Source organism: Schistocerca americana, chromosome X (genome assembly GCF_021461395.2).
Source record: "Schistocerca americana isolate TAMUIC-IGC-003095 chromosome X, iqSchAmer2.1, whole genome shotgun sequence".
Taxonomy (NCBI): Eukaryota; Metazoa; Arthropoda; class Insecta; order Orthoptera; family Acrididae; genus Schistocerca; species Schistocerca americana.
This window is the reverse complement of record NC_060130.1, coordinates 632499907-632513602: the sequence shown is the minus strand read 5'-3', so window position 1 is coordinate 632513602 and position 13696 is coordinate 632499907.

Genomic DNA, 13696 nt, shown 5'->3' with positions numbered 1-13696 from the left:
TTCACTTCCTACTTTTCCAATCGAGAATGGTCCGCGGGAAGAACGATTGTTAGTAAGCTTTTGTGTTATCTTGAATAGCTCTGTAATTTTACCTTCAGAATCTTTCCGCGAGACATGCGTAGGAGGAAGCAGAATATCAGGTAATTCTCCTAGGAACGTACGCTCTCGCAGTTTTAACACGAAGCCACAACGCCTCCCTTGCATGCAATTATGAGTCGAATGAGGGTTTTGTAAGCTACCAGCTTCGTGTACGAGCTTCTGCGATCTGTTGTATGTGGTCGTTCCACTTTCAATCGCTCCGAATCCGTACCTTTAGATACACTCCTGGAAATGGAAAAAAGAACACATTGACACCGGTGTGTCAGACCCACCATACTTGCTCCGGACACTGCGAGAGGGCTGTACAAGCAATGATCACACGCACGGCACAGCGGACACACCAGGAACCGCGGTGTTGGCCGTCGAATGGCGCTAGCTGCGCAGCATTTGTGCACCGCCGCCGTCAGTGTCAGCCAGTTTGCCGTGGCATACGGAGCTCCATCGCAGTCTTTAACACTGGTAGCATGCCGCGACAGCGTGGACGCGAACCGTATGTGCAGTTGACGGACTTTGAGCGAGGGCGTATAGTGGGCATGCGGGAGGCCGGGTGGACGTACCGCCGAATTGCTCAACACGTGGGGCGTGAGGTCTCCACAGTACATCGATGTTGTCGCCAGTGGTCGGCGGAAGGTGCACGTGCCCGTCGACCTGGGACCGGACCGCAGCGACGCACGGATGCACGCCAAGACCGTAGGATCCTACGCAGTGCCGTAGGGGACCGCACCGCCACTTCCCAGCAAATTAGGGACACTGTTGCTCCTGGGGTATCGGCGAGGACCATTCGCAACCGTCTCCATGAAGCTGGGCTACGGTCCCGCACACCGTTAGGCCGTCTTCCGCTCACGCCCCAACATCGTGCAGCCCGCCTCCAGTGGTGTCGCGACAGGCGTGAATGGAGGGACGAATGGAGACGTGTCGTCTTCAGCGATGAGTGTCGCTTCTGCCTTGGTGCCAATGATGGTCGTATGCGTGTTTGGCGCCGTGCAGGTGAGCGCCACAATCAGGACTGCATACATCTACATCTACATCTATACTCCGCAAGCCACCTTACGGTGTGTGGCGGAGGGTACTTATTGTACCACTATCTGATCCCCCCTTCCCTGTTCCATTCACGAATTGTGCGTGGGAAGAACGACTGCTTGTAAGTCTCCGTATTTGCTCTAATTTCTCGGATCTTTTCGTTGTGATCATTACGCGAGATATATGTGGGCGGTAGTAATATGTTGCCCATCTCTTCCCGGAATGTGCTCTCTCGTAATTTCGATAATAAACCTCTCCGTATTGCGTAACGCCTTTCTTGAAGTGTCCGCCACTGGAGCTTGTTCAGCATCTCCGTAACGCTCTCGCGCTGACTAAATGTCCCCATGACGAATCGCGCTGCTTTTCGCTGGATCATGTCTATCTCTTCTATTAATCCAACCTGGTAAGGGTCCCATACTGATGAGCAATACTTAAGAATCGGACGAACAAGCGTTTTGTAAGCTACTTCTTTCGTCGATGAGTCACATTTTCTTAGAATTCTTCCTATGAATCTCAACCTGGCGCCTGCTTTTCCCACTATTTGTTTTATGTGATCATTCCACTTCAGATCGCTCCGGATAGTAACTCCTAAGTATTTTACGGTCGTTACCGCTTCCAATGATTTACCACCTATGGCATAATCGTACTGGAATGGATTTCTGCCCCTATGTATGCGCATTATATTACATTTATCTACGTTTAGGGAAAGCTGCCAGCTGTCGCACCATGCATTAATCCTCTGCAGGTCCTCCTGGAGTACGTACGAGTCTTCTGATGTTGCTACTTTCTTGTAGACAACCGTGTCATCTGCAAATAGCCTCACGGAGCTACCGATGTTGTCAACTAAGTCATTTATGTATATTGTAAACAATAAAGGTCCTATCACGCTTCCCTGCGGTACTCCCGAAATTACCTCTACATCTGCAGATTTTGAACCGTTAAGAATGACATGTTGTGTTCTTTCTTCTAGGAAATCCTGAATCCAATCACAAACCTGGTCCGATATTCCGTAAGCTCGTATTTTTTTCACTAAACGTAAGTGCGGAACCGTATCAAATGCCTTCCTGAAGTCCAGGAATACGGCATCAATCTGCTCGCCAGTGTCTACGGCACTGTGAATTTCTTGGGCAAATAGGGCGAGCTGAGTTTCACATGATCTCTGTTTGCGGAATCCATGTTGGTTATGATGAAGGAGATTTGTATTATCTAAGAACGTCATAATACGAGAACACAAAACATGTTCCATTATTCTACAACAGATTGACGTAAGCGAAATAGGCCTATAATTATTCGCATCTGATTTATGACCCTTCTTGAAAATGGGAACGACCTGCGCTTTCTTCCAGTCGCTAGGTGCTTTACGTTCTTCCAGCGATCTACGATAAATTGCTGATAGAAAGGGGGCAAGTTCTTTAGCATAACCACTGTAGAATCTTAAGGGTATCTCGTCTGGTCCGGATGCTTTTCCGCTACTAAGTGATAGCAGTTGTTTTTCAATTCCGATATCGTTTATTTCAATATTCTCCATTTTGGCGTCCGTGCGACGGCTGAAGTCAGGGACCGTGTTACGATTTTCCGCAGTGAAACAGTTTCGGAACACTGAATTCAGTATTTCTGCCTTTCTTCGGTCGTCCTCTGTTTCGGTGCCATCGTGGTCAACGAGTGACTGAATAGGGGATTTAGATCCGCTTACCGATTTTACATATGACCAAAACTTTTTAGGGTTCTTGTTTAGATTGTTTGCCAATGTTTTATGTTCGAATTCGTTGAATGCTTCTCTCATTGCTCTCTTTACGCTCTTTTTCGCTTCGTTCAGCTTTTCCTTATCAGCTATGATTCGACTACTCTTAAACCTATGATGAAGCTTTCTTTGTTTCTGTAGTACCTTTCGTACATGATTGTTATACCACGGTGGATCTTTCCCCTCGCTTTGGACCTTAGTCGGTACGAACTTATCTAAGGCGTACTGGACGATGTTTCTGAATTTTTTCCATTTTTGTTCCACATCCTCTTCCTCAGAAATGAACGTTTGATGGTGGTCACTCAGATATTCTGCGATTTGTGCCCTATCACTCTTGTTAAGCAAATACATTTTCCTTCCTTTCTTGGCATTTCTTATTACACTTGTAGTCATTGATGCAACCACTGACTTATGATCACTGATACCCTCTTCTACATTCACGGAGTCGAAAAGTTCCGGTCTATTTGTTGCTATGAGGTCTAAAACGTTAGCTTCACAAGTTGGTTCTCTAACTATCTGCTCGAAGTAGTTCTCGGACAAGGCAGTCAGGATAATGTCACAAGAGTCTCTGTCCCTGGCTCCAGTTCTGATTGTGTGACTATCCCATTCTATACCTGGTAGATTGAAGTCTCCCCCTATTACAATAGTATGATCACGAAACTTCTTCACGACGTTCTGCAGGTTCTCTCTGAGGCGCTCAACTACTACGGTTGCTGATGCAGGTGGTCTATAGAAGCATCCGACTATCATATCTGACCCACCTTTGATACTTAACTTAACCCAGATTATTTCACATTCGCATTCGCTAATAACTTCACTGGATATTATTGAATTCTTTACTGCTATAAATACTCCTCCACCATTGGCGTTTATCCTATCCTTGCGGTATATATTCCATTCTGTGTCTAGGATTTCGTTACTGTTCACTTCCGGTTTTAACCAACTTTCCGTTCCTAATACTATATGCGCACTATTTCCTTCAATAAGAGATACTAATTCAGGAACCTTGCCCTGGATACTCCTGCAGTTTACCAATATTACGTTAACTTTTCCTGTTTTTGGTCTCTGAGGACGGACGTTCTTTATCAACGATGATAATGTCCTCTCTGGTAAGCCGTCAGGTATTTTATCGTTTCGCCCAAGGGGGGGGGGGTCCCTCTAACCTAAAAAACCCCCGTGTGCGCGCCACACGTACTCTGCTACCCTAGTAGCTGCTTCCGGTGTGTAGTGCACGCCTGACCTGACTAGGGGGGCCCTACAGTTCTCCACCCAATAACGGAGGTCGATGAGTTTGCAACCATTATAGTCGCAGAGTCGTCTGAGCCTCTGGTTTAGACCCTCCACACGGCTCCAAACCAGAGGACCGCGATCGACTCTGGGCACTATGCTGCAGATATTAAGCTCAGCTTGCACTCCGCGTGCGATGCTGGTTGTCTTCACCAAATCAGCCAGCCGCCGGAAGGAACCAAGGATGGCCTCAGAACCCAAGCGGCAGGCGTCATTCGTTCCGACATGTGCTACTATCTGCAGCCGGTCACACCCAGTGCGTTCAATAGCTGCCGGAAGGGCCTCCTCCACATTACGGACGAGACCCCCCGGCAAGCACACCGAGTGCACACTGGCATTCTTCCCCGACCTACCCGCTATTTTCCTGAGGGGCTCCATAACCCGCCTAACGTTGGAGCTCCCTATAACTAATAGGCCCGCCCTCTGTGACTGTCGGGACCTTGCCGGAGAATCGGCCACTGGCCCAACAGGCGAGGCATCCTGTGGTGGCTCGGAAACGATGTCATCACCACTAGGAAGCACCCCGTACCTGTTGGAAAGGGGTAAGGCAGCTGCCACGCGGCCAGATCCCACCTTTGCCTTTCGGCCAGGCACGCGCGAGCCCACCACTGTCCGCCATTCACCCTGGAGTGATGGCTGACCGGTAAGATGCTCACTGCCGGAAGACGCAGCGACATCAGGGGTTCCATGTGATTCCAAGGCCACCGAAGTAGGCATAGGTCTCACCACAGTTGCCCCAACGCCACTACGAGCCGACGCCTGCGCCTCGAGCTCGATGAGCCTAACAGACAAAGCCTCCACCTGCCCCCGAAGAGTGGCCAATTCTCCTTGCGTCCGCTCACAACAACCACAGTCCCTACACATGACTATGTTTACCCTACTCTATACGGTGACAAATTCCCAAGATAATCTTCTGATGAGCTACTCTGATAATCAAGAAACACTCACTGAAATACGAGACGCGAAAACTACGCTAGGTTTTCCCAGAAAAACTATTTAAAAGCTAAGCGCAGCAAATAAGTACAAAAACGCTTTATACAAACAGTACTCGCTGCTGCTGGTGCTCTCGCTCTGGCTGTCACAAGACAACTGCTGATTCAAGTGACTAGTGGCTAACGGCCGCGAAACAAACAAAAGACGGTTTTAGGGCGCTTTCTGTTCTAAACGATCAAGAAAACACTAAGAAATCTAACACGAAAACTACGTAAAGTTTTATCAAGAACTGTTGGTTACTATGAAGAGCAGATAAACACAAATAGAATCCCTTCCTTAGTGGAAGGTCGTAAACAAAATGTAAAATAAACGCTTTATACAAACAGTACTCGCTGCTGCTGGTGTTCTGGCTCTGGCTGTCACAAGACAACTGCTGATTCAAGTGACTAGTGGCTAACGGCCGCGAAACAAACAAAAGACGGTTTTAGGGCGCTTTCTGTTCTAAACGATCAAGAAAACACTAAGAAATCTAACACGAAAACTACGTAAAGTTTTATCAAGAACTGTTAGTTACTATGCAGAGCAGATAAACACAAATAGAATCCCTTCCTTAGTGGAAGGTCGTAAACAAAATGCAAAATAAACGCTTTATACAAACAGTACTCGCTGCTGCTGGTGCTCTCGCTCTGGCTGTCACAAGACACGACCGAGGCACACAGGGCCAACACCCGGCATCATGGTGTGGGGAGCGATCTCCTACACTGGCCGTACACCACTGGTGATCGTCGAGGGGACACTGAATAGTGCACGGTACATCCAAACCGTCATCGAACCCATCGTTCTACCATTCCTAGACCGGCAAGGGAACTTGCTGTTCCAACAGGACAATGCACGTCCGCATGTATCCCGTGCCACCCAACGTGCTCTAGAAGGTGTAAGTCAACTACCCTGGCCAGCAAGATCTCCGGATCTGTCCCCCATTGAGCATGTTTGGGACTGGATGAAGCGTCGTCTCACGCGGTCTGCACGTCCAGCACGAACGCTGGTCCAACTGAGGCGCCAGGTGGAAATGGCATGGCAAGCCGTTCCACAGGACTACATCCAGCATCTCTACGATCGTCTCCATGGGAGAATAGCAGCCTGCATTGCTGCGAAAGGTGGATATACACTGTACTAGTGCCGACATTGTGCATGCTCTGTTGCCTGTGTCTATGTGCCTGTGGTTCTGTCAGTGTGATCATGTGATGTATCTGACCCCAGGAATGTGTCAATAAAGTTTCCCCTTCCTGGGACAATGAATTTTTTAGTCGCAAATGCTACTGGTTCTTTTATTTATTTTCTTTAGTGGAACATGAGAGGGAAGCACAAACTTTATTTCCAAAGAACAAAACAAAAAAATCAGCAGATAACGTCAGGAAATGCAAATGGAGAAAACTGACCGTTCCTTGTAAGCAGGAGGAAGGTAGAAATGATGGGAGATACGTACGTGCAGGTCCCCTCTGGCCTGATGGGCGGGGGACGGAATGGCAGAGGTCGACCACACGACGATCGGCCACGGCGCCGCAACACCACCAAGTCGACGAGAATGGACAGTCATGAAAGGAGATACTCAATTGTAATCCCGAAATTTCATCGTGTGACACAGTAGTGGTAGGTAGGGGAGAGGGGAAATGGAAAACAAGGACAACGCGTTATCAGGCGCTGTGCCCACCGGGGGCTTGAAGTAACGCGAGGAGGTGTTTTTGGTTTTTGGTGCATCTCGACAGCAGTCGAGCCAACCGCGCCGGGCACATTCTGCTTAGTGGTGGATCGCGCAAAACCCCACGGATTCTCGGCCACAGAGGCGAATTCTTCGTGCATTTCGCTACAATTTTCTAGTGCTGCCTACATTTCTGTGTGTAATAGCATCATCCGCGAAAAGCCTCTGCTAGGTCAGTTATATACACTCCAGGAAATTGAAATAAGAACACCGTGAATTCATTGCCCCAGGAAGGGGAAACTTTATTGACACATTCCTGGGGTCAGATACATCACATGATCACACTGACAGAACCACAGGCACATAGACACAGGCAACAGAGCATGCACAATGTCGGCACTAGTACAGTGTATATCCACCTTTCGCAGCAATGCAGGCTGCTATTCTCCCATGGAGACGATCGTAGAGATGCTGGATGTAGTCCTGTGGAACGGCTTGCCATGCCATTTCCACCTGGCGCCTCAGTTGGACCAGCGTTCGTGCTGGACGTGCAGACCGCGTGAGACGACGCTTCATCCAGTCCCAAACATGCTCAATGGGGGACAGATCCGGAGATCTTGCTGGCCAGGGTAGTTGACTTACACCTTCTAGAGCACGTTGGGTGGCACGGGATACATGCGGACGTGCATTGTCCTGTTGGAACAGCAAGTTTCCTTGCCGGTCTAGGAATGGTAGAACGATGGGTTCGATGACGGTTTGGATGTACCGTGCACTATTCAGTGTCCCCTCGACGATCACCAGTGGTGTACGGCCAGTGTAGGAGATCGCTCCCCACACCATGATGCCGGGTGTTGGCCCTGTGTGCCTCGGTCGTATGCAGTCCTGATTGTGGCGCTCACCTGCACGGCGCCAAACACGCATACGACCATCATTGGCACCAAGGCAGAAGCGACACTCATCGCTGAAGACGACACGTCTCCATTCGTCCCTCCATTCACGCCTGTCGCGACACCACTGGAGGCGGGCTGCACGATGTTGGGGCGTGAGCGGAAGACGGCCTAACGGTGTGCGGGACTGTAGCCCAGCTTCATGGAGACGGTTGCGAATGGTCCTCGCCGATACCCCAGGAGCAACAGTGTCCCTAATTTGCTGGGAAGTGGCGGTGCGGTCCCCTACGGCACTGCGTAGGATCCTACGGTCTTGGCGTGCATCCATGCGTCGCTGCGGTCCGGTCCCAGATCGACGGGCACGTGCACCTTCCGCCGACCACTGGCGACAACATCGATGTACTGTGGAGACCTCACGCCCCACGTGTTGAGCAATTCGGCGGTACGTCCACCCGGGCTCCCGCATGCCCACTATACGCCCTCGCTCAAAGTCCGTCAACTGCACATACGGTTCACGTCCACGCTGTCGCGGCATGCTACCAGTGTTAAAGACTGCGATGGAGCTCCGTATGCCACGGCAAACTGGCTGACACTGACGGCGGCGGTGCACAAATGCTGCGCAGCTAGCGCCATTCGACGGCCAACACCGCGGTTCCTGGTGTGTCCGCTGTGCCGTGCGTGTGATCATTGCTTGTACAGCCCTCTTGCAGTGTCCGGAGCAAGTATGGTGGGTCTGACACACCGGTGTCAATGTGTTCTTTTTTCCATTTCCAGGAGTGTATAATGTAAAACGTGATGGTCTTACAACAAATCCTTGGGATACGATAGGATTTACTCTTACGCTTGAAGATTTCTCTGCGTTGAGAAAGATATGCTGTGTTTTCTTTGCTAGGAAGTCTGCAGTTCACTGATAAGGCTGTGATATTCCGTACAATCGTACGTTAGCGAGGTGGCGCGGGGGTTGGCACACTGAACTCGCATTCGGGGGGACGACGGTTCAAACCCGCGTCCGGACATCCTAATTTAGGTTTCGGGTGATTTTCCTAAATCGCTTCAGGCAGATGCCGGGATGGTTCCTTTGAATGGGCACGACCGATTCCCTTCCACATCCTTCCCTAATGCGATGGGACCGATAACCTCGCAGTTTGGTCCCTTCCCCCAACCAACACTCGTACATTAATCATTAGACTGCAGTGTGGAACTTACAAAACTAACGTGCCGTGAAACACGCCAATGTTATCCTCTGAGAGGATTTCGAAGTTCGACCGCTCGTGTGTCTAATCGACAAGGGTATCGGACTATAATTTCGGGTTTGGTGAAATTAACAGAAAAACCAAATGGGCTTTAACCTTTGGAGTTAACGAAAGTGGTATAATCATAAATGAATGAAAAAATGAACGGTCGTCAGCGCAATTAGGCACATTAATTTGGAAATATATATTTAAGAAAATTGAATATTAGTTATTGAAGTTACTTTTGTTGAGATTTCCCTTTGAACAGGAAACAGGATACAAACTGATACAGTGCACTCTGTACTGTGTAGCAGCAGTTACTAATGACACATTCACCAGTAAAATATGGGGAGCAAATTAGCACCGAGGTCATACTAATGACAGCCACACTCAAGAGCATTACTTAATCAAATACTGAAACGTCACTGCCTGAAATGCACATCTAATTTTGGACATGAGGGCCTTCTATCTTGACTGACTTGAAAAAACACAAAGATGAATAACATCTTAAACACATTTTTTAAGCTCCTCTACATATAGCAGTTTTCGTTAGTAACAGTCACAGCTCAATTTTTTCTTAATAGGTAGAGGATATGATGGGGACCCATAAACTAGTATAGTTTCACTAGTCAAAGATTTTTGGTTATTGCAATAGTAAAGACTAACTCTAAAAGCTAATCATTCGCTTAAATTGCTTTGTAAGACAATAAAATACAACATTGGGCTTAATTAACTTCAAAAAGGAACCTTTCATGATGGGTAACGAAACTACACCATCTTTGAAAATGTGCATAATTTTACTTCTGGCAGCACTACCGTAAATCTGTTCATTAAAGATTTATATGTGCTTGAACTTCAATTACCTGTGAATCAGGTATTCTTTGCAATTATATGTACACAATCTTGCACTGTAATCCTAGAAAATTATATTTTATAATAAACTAAGGATACCTTAGCAAGAGCCTATTCACTTCACTTTTGTAGTTTTTACTTTTAAATAATTATAGGTTTTCACTTTCCGATTAATTGATCATTGAATTTTTATTCTTAAACTTCTTAGCTTAACAATTTCACTTGGAGTTGCTCATTAACTCTTACTTTAACTTTTACTACTCCTCTCACTTTAGACAAAAAATTTACATCAGGATACTCGGTTTTAGTAGCACTTAGGTGAGGACCCTGCGTAGGTTCGTGATCAGGATTCAAATTATCGTCCCGGACACGAATTTGTGTTTTATGTGATTGTTGTTGAAACAACACACAAATTAACTGAGCCATGCTCAAATAATAGACAGATCCAAATCCGAGGCAAATCCCTTCTAATGCAGCTTCCAATTGCCTCTCTTAGCACCCTCGAGGTGTACCGTGCTGAGGCTAGCCACATATTGCGTGTCGTTCACACAGAGGAGCCACTCAGTCTGACCGCCAACCCGACCTTTTACATCGCGTCATGCCACTTCCGTTGCGGAGGGACTTCCTTCCCTACAGCGTTTACATGTTACAAATACAAGTGCCCTAAGCATGAACCAGCAGTATAACATTAAAGTGCGTAACAAGTTTGAAGTATTGGCATCAGACACGCTGATGAAATGAGTGTTAACAAGCAATGGGAGGAAATAAGGACCTCTGTAACTGAAGCAGCTGAAGAAATTCTAGGAGAGAAAAAGCTAACAACGAAGAAGAAATGGTTCAATGAGACATGTGAACAAACTGTGAAGGCCAGGAAGAGAGCAAGGGTGGTGCGCATGCTGGACAGACAATTTGCGGTACAACAGGAAGCACTCAAGACCGTAAGAAGAGAAACAAATAGGAGTCCGAGAACAGAAAAAAGAAAGTTCATGAACAATATGATTGATGAAATCGAAAAGGGAAATACAGTATCACACAACAGGAAAATGTTTAAGATGTTGAAACATGTGAGGAATGGTCACAGAAACGAAGCTTTAGTTATTAATGATAAGGATGGAAATACTCTAACAGACAAGAAAAAAATTCTGAACAGGTGGAGAGAATATTTTGAAGAGCTATTAACTGCTGAAGATCCAGAGAGTGTCTTTCCACATGACAATGATACAGAGGGTGAAGGAGAAGTCGCAAACATTCAAGTGACTCAACAAGAAGCAGAAAGAGCAATCAGGAAACTAAAGAATAATAAGGCATCAGGAGAGGATAGGATAACGGCAGAGATGTTGAAGGCAGGAGGAGAAACACTTCAGGAACAGCTATAAAATCTCATAAAAGAAATATGAGAAAAATAGGAAATCCCAGAAGAGTGGAAATCAGTCGTTATTATCCTACTGCATAAAAGAGAGCAGTAATTGGAATTGTAACAAATTCAGAGGCATTTCTCTCCTAAGTGTACCTTATAAAGTTCTATCTTTAATAATACCTGAAAAACTTCAGCCATTTGCAAAAGACATTGTAGGAGAGGAAGGCTTCCAGGGAGGAGGATCGACCACCGATCAAATTTTCACCATGAGGCAAATCTGGCAAAAGTGCTGGGAATTCAACCATTGGTTTCTGGTGACATTCGTGGACTTCTCAAAGGCTTATGACAGTATCCACAGATTAAGTATATACAACATCCTGAGAGAGCTTGGTATACGAATGAAGTTAATAAATGTGGTCAAGGTGTGCACAGCGGAGACGATAGCCAAAGTCAAATACCAAAATACCAAGAGGAATTCCATATCAAAACTAGTGTGAGACAAGATGGTGTTATTTCACCTCTGTTATTTAATCTGGTCCTAGAGAAAGCAATCAGAGAAATGGAAAGAAAAAACAAAGGGGTGACGCTAAATGGTAGGACAGATTTATTGGGTTATGCAGACGACATCGCAGTTCTAGCAGAATCAGAGGAAGAGATGGCAGAAACTGTAGAGGACCTAGCGCAAAATGCAAGTAAGATCGGGTTACGGATTAATGCAGAAAAGACCAAGGTAATGGAGGTATCAAGAGAAGCCTATAATGACATCTCATTACATGTAGGGATATGGAAATTTGCTGAAGTAAAAAATTTTAAATATCGTGGTACATGGTTCGACAAGCAAAACAATTTAAAACAGGAAATAAACCAACGCATTGTGAACGGGTCTAAAACTTATTTCAGTTTAAAGGAGATAATGTCATCCAAGAATCTGTCATTTAAGACCAAACGTAAAGCATACAATGCCGTGATAGTGCCAGTATTGTTTTATGGGACAGAAACCCTAAGCACAACAAAGAAGGATGAAAAAACTTGTTGGTCTTTGAAAGAAAAATTATGAGAAGGATATTTGGATGTGTCTAGGAAGCTCTTGAAGACGTAGAAAAAAACAAGAATTGTAGGAGCTGATGAGGCAACCGAACATCGTTCAAAAACTGAAAGCGTGGAGAATAAGCTTGGCAGGCCACATTACTAGGAGCCCGGACACCTCTTGGGCAAAAGCCGTACTTATGGGAACACCTGATGGTACCCGTCGAATCGGAAGACCCAGGAAGCGATGGGAGGATGAGCTACAAAAGGACCTTTGCCAGCTAGGAGGTCGTGATAATTGGATCCAAAGTGCACAAGATCGCCATCTATGGAGGAGCATTGTGAGGTCGGCGCATGATCTACAGGGTCCTCGATCGTCGATTTGATGATGATGATGGCTAAGAATGAACCAGCTTTTAACAAACATACTCTTTTTCATAAAAATATTCATATTATAGTAATTTAAACTTTCAACATATTCATTTGCTTTTTTCATATATACGTTACAAAACTCTAATTTTCTTGCCATGCATCAAGGAGTTTAAGCAACACAGTATACACACTTCATAAATTGCAGATACACAGTTACATTAAATAAACCTACTCCTAATCGATATAAGTGTTACAAACTGTATCCAATGCGTTCTGAAAGTTAAGGAACACGGCATCAAACTCAATTCTGGGGTCACATTGAAAAACAGAATGATCTGACTTTCATAAGATCGTTATTTGCGAATACACGTTGATTCCTACAGTCGAGATTTTCGGACTCCAGAAATGATACAAAATGCGAGAATAGAATATGTCCCACATTCCATAGCGGATCAACATCAGCGGTGAATGCGTCTGTTCGGAGACCCTTAATGAAAACGGGTATGGCCTATGCATTTCTCGATCTGTGGGCTGCTTCGGTACACTGCTGTTAGAAGAGGAGCAAGTTCTTTCACATACGTTGTGTAGAATAGTGTAGGTATCCAATTAAGTCCAGTCGTCTTTCCCCTGGATTTCGGTGGGTTATGTATTACTTATGTCGATATTGCAGTGCCTGTGTTGCTCCGAATTACGATGCAATGTCCCTTTGGACATTCATGCATGTCCAAAGGAACAGGCACTGCAGCGACTACAGCTGTTTTGAAATACAGCTGTATAACGGAATGACGGTAACGAAAATTTGTTTCGGTCAGGGACTCGAACCCTTAATTTCTCGATTATCTCGAGCGGTTGCCTTACCGTTGGGCTAACCGAGCAAGACTCACGGTCCGACCGAAACTTCCGTACTGCATCGTAATTCGGAATAACACAGGTACTGAAATACGGTCTCTACCCGCCGATTCCGGAGAAGCGACTTTCAAGTAATATGTCTCACCTGTGGGGCACTGTACATAATAGATATACGAGTGCAGGATGTAGACACGTGGCTGACGACATAAGGAAATTTGGGTCTGGCTGTGAGGCGTGCTCGGATAATCTAAGAGTAAGGCAACCGCTCGCGATAAGCGAGAAATCCGGGTTCGAGTCCCGGTCCGGCACATATCTTCATTGTCGTCATTCCATTACACAGCT